We start from the raw sequence: 4,008 nt of genomic DNA, 5'->3' as shown, positions 1-4,008 counted from the left end.
ACATTTTTTATTAAAAAACAAGCCGAGTAACTGAGCACATGATTTATGAACAAATTTTTTGTTCAAAAGTTTGTTGAATTTAATCGCACACTGGACATGTGAAAATATCAACACAACACTTGAAACAGGCTAATATACAGGCAAGCAAAGTCTCAATCCAGATTGGAAATCGCTGCATGTAGTGTGTTTTTGTGAGTCAATCGAGGGAAGACTAGAATGCATATAAAAGGTTGCAGGGGCAATTCTAGGTTCTCAATATTAGGGGGGCTCAGCCTCCAATGAGGATATATGCTGTATAAATATATACAGTATAGAACCACATACTGTATACATTACTAAAACAAGTTATTGTTATTAAAATTAATATCACATTAATCGATCAATCTGCAACATTTATAATTCAAAGTGACAACAACAGCCACAAATTCATATAATAAATGTCACAATCAACTGCTGAATCATTATTTAGTAGAAAGAATAACTTGATATGATGTTTTTATGATGTAGCAACCGTATAGCAAGACCTTTATTTCTGCATCAGAACATGTAGAGACATGGGAGTTGATTAATTTCACTCGTGGCTTGGAGTATCATACTAGCAACATGCTAATTATGCTAGCAAAAATGCTAATCGTTTTAGCATCATGTTAGTTAACATGCTTACAGTGTTAATATAATGCTAGCAACATGCTAATTGCGTTAGCATCATGCTAGCAAACATGCTAATTGCCTAAGAAACATGCTAGCAACTTGCTATCGCGTTAGCATCAGGCTAGCAAACATGTTAATCGCGTTAGCATCATGCTAGCAACATGCTAATCATGTTAGCTTCATGCTAGCAAACATGCTATTCATGCTAGCAAACATGTTAATCATGCTAACAACATACTAAGCCTGGTTTTTACACACTTGGGACACATTATTTTTCCATCATGTTAGAAAAAGGTTAACGATAAAACCTTTCAAACTATTTCAAACTCTTCAGGACAGGCTTTGTCAAGCCAACATAAAGTTTGTACTCGAACTTTACTATATAGTTATTTTTCCGATTCTTCTTCTGATCCCCCAAATTTCTGACTGCTACTTCTCCTACAGCTTTCAAGCTACATCCACCAAACTTTCCACAAACCTTCAGTCTGGTCTGACTTGAGTTGCTATATCTTTTTTAACTGATCTGGGTTCTGGTTTTCGAAAAACGGACTCTCTAATCCATCTAAATTCCCACCCAGATAGCAATCTGACTCCGGAACGGATCCGCCCCGGAAGTGTCACAAGCTCCGGAACGGATGCGCAAAACGGGTCCGGAACGGAGTCCACTTGCACAGCGCAGCGCATCCGGAACAAATAAGGATTGCGGATCCGGACCAGACCCACCCTGTATCCGCTGATAAAGCAGCTGATCCGCCACGGATCCGATCAGGACCCGTTTATAAAGCAGCTGATCCACCACGGATCCGATCAGGACCATTTTATAAAGCAGCTGATCCGCCACGGATCCGATCAGGACCCGTTTATAAAGCAGCTGATCCGCCACGGATCCGATCTGGTCATTCTGTCTGGATACCTTTCAGATCCCTCATTTAAAACTAGTATTCTGGCCAAAACTAGCTAAAGAAATATTTCAAATCTAATGGACCGACATTGGATAGACTGGATTGCTCTATAATATTTAATATGCCTGCCTTTATTAATAAAACATGATGAAATCATTCAAAACTTGTAAATCAAAATTCAGCCATTTTAGCCAGTAACAATTATTTATGTATACAATTAATAGGTATTACAGAAAATGAAATGCAACCATAAATTGTCCAAAGAACATTTTTTATTTAATGAAAAAGAACACTTTTTTAATGTAGCTCAAGAAACATTTATTCTTATTAATGTTGCACTGCTTATTTTTTTGTGTGGAAACTGGGTTTTTTGAAGATGAATAGAAACAAAACTATTTAAAGTAGTAAACTTTATCTCAACTGTTACTACTTAACTGTTAAACGAACACTTCAAAACACAGAAGTTAACTGTGAAACACCGAAACGCTACTGTTGGGTGCTGACAGTGGGACGGCTCCTTGAGTTTCCCCTATCTGCTGCCAAGTTGAACCACCGTATTACGTGTTTTGTAATGTCATCATCAGTGGCGGCACGGGAGACATGGCTCTTTCTCACAGCACCTGTGATACACAAGCAAATTTTCATTAAACAAATTCATGAAATCACATAGGAGATACCAGTTTTTTTTAAGGATACACATAACCACTGTCTTTAAAACAAGAGTGTACAATCTGACATTTATAGGTACACTATGTAACTTTTGGAGCTCTAGCCGTTAATAAACAGAACTGCATGCGAGTTGTGAACCTCCGTGTTCTTTTTAAGTCTGTAGGCAAAGTTTACATACGTACCTTAAAGATGAAATTCTCCAAAAACAGACCAGTGGCACTTGAATGAGCTGTAAACTGCAAGAGAACACACACGCACAGTATCTTAATATGATTTAATATCTTAATATGACATGAAATAATTAGTCTACCAGAACTAAAGTTTACTGATACAAGTGGGTTTTTAAACTACGAAGTAGTTTATAAACCTAAAAACTTTTAACTTTAAATTATTGGTATAAATCTTTTGAAATTGCACATTTATTACATGTTAAAAGCTGTAGTGTGGACCATTATTAGTATTTTGACAAAATAGCTGGCTAAATCAAGTTTAAAACAGTATCAAATCTTACTTTACTCGGTTGTTTGGAAAAGATGAAATACTGCAAGACCAGTGGCACTTGAATGAGCTGTAAGCTGCAAAATAACACACACACAACAGAACACACACAGCGCGCAACCCCACACACACACACACACACAACACAAACACACACACGCACAGTATCTTAATATGATTTAATATCTTAATATGACATGAAATAATTAGTCTACCAGAACTAAAGTTTACTGATACAAGTGGGTTTTTAAACTACGAAGTAGTTTATAAACCTAAAAACTTTTAACTTTAAATTATTGGTATGAATCTTTTGAAATTGCACATTTATTACATGTTAAAAGCTGTAGTGTGGACCATTATTAGTATTTTGACAAAATAGCTGGCTAAATCAAGTTTAAAACAGTATCAAATCTTACTTTACTCGGTTGTTTGGAAAAGATGAAATACTGCAAGACCAGTGGCACTTGAATGAGCTGTAAGCTGCAAATACACACACCAACAGAACACACACGCGCGCACACACACACACCACACACACACACACCACACACGCACACACACACACACACACACACGCGTATCATAATATGATTAATATCTTAATATGACATGAAATAATTAGTCTACCAGAACTAAAGTTTACTGATACAAGTGGGTTTTTAAACTACAAGTAGTTTATAAACCTAAAAACTTTTAACTTTAAATTATTGGTATGAATCTTTTGAAATTGCACATTTATTACATGTTAAAAGCTGTAGTGTGGACCATTATTAGTATTTTGACAAAATAGCTGGCTAAATCAAGTTTAAAACAGTATCAAATCTTACTTTACTCGGTTGTTTGGAAAAGATGAAATACTGCAAGACCAGTGGCACTTGAATGAGCTGTAAGCTGCAAAATAACACACACACAACAGACACACACACGCCGCACGCAGCACGCACACACACACACACACACACACAGTATTTTAAGATTTAATATGATATGAAAATTATCTGAAACAACATTACATGGGGAGGTGGAGAATATATGTCAAAATATTAACAAAAGACTCAAACTATACCAGAAGTTCAGTGTAAAAAAAACAGGTAACGTTAACGTTAGGCCTAACATCAGTTTATCTCGCCTGCTATTTTACTGGAAAGGGGAGAAAACATGCGCTCAGGGTTGGATTAAAATCCGATTGAATCACCCCACCTCCTAGAAGATAAAGACATTCATAAAGTACTCAAAAAGCTTTTACTCAACAAACGCTAATGACAATGTGCTGAAACTTGGCTTGCAA

The 4,008-nt window shown here is 36.3% G+C and overlaps 1 long non-coding RNA gene across 5 annotated transcripts; it reads right to left on the bottom strand.

Moving 5' to 3' along the window:
* Window positions 1-1,461: 1,461 nt before the first annotated feature.
* LOC130565046 (uncharacterized) lies at window positions 1,462-3,631 on the bottom strand. 5 transcript variants are annotated; one of them, XR_008964332.1, is made up of 5 exons: window positions 3,548-3,631; window positions 3,142-3,200; window positions 2,734-2,797; window positions 2,405-2,458; window positions 1,462-2,173 (listed from the first exon to the last, which is right to left on the bottom strand). It is a non-coding gene; the product is annotated as an uncharacterized LOC130565046 (long non-coding RNA). The 5 variants fall into 5 exon arrangements; XR_008964333.1 differs by having other exon boundaries at window positions 3,553-3,611; XR_008964331.1 differs by having other exon boundaries at window positions 1,463-2,173; window positions 3,137-3,200.
* Window positions 3,632-4,008: the final 377 nt, after the last annotated feature.

Source organism: Triplophysa rosa, linkage group LG14 (assembly GCF_024868665.1).
Source record: "Triplophysa rosa linkage group LG14, Trosa_1v2, whole genome shotgun sequence".
In the NCBI taxonomy this organism is placed as follows: Eukaryota; Metazoa; Chordata; class Actinopteri; order Cypriniformes; family Nemacheilidae; genus Triplophysa; species Triplophysa rosa.
Note: the sequence above shows the minus strand (reverse complement) of the source record. Positions and strands in the feature narration are given on the sequence as shown.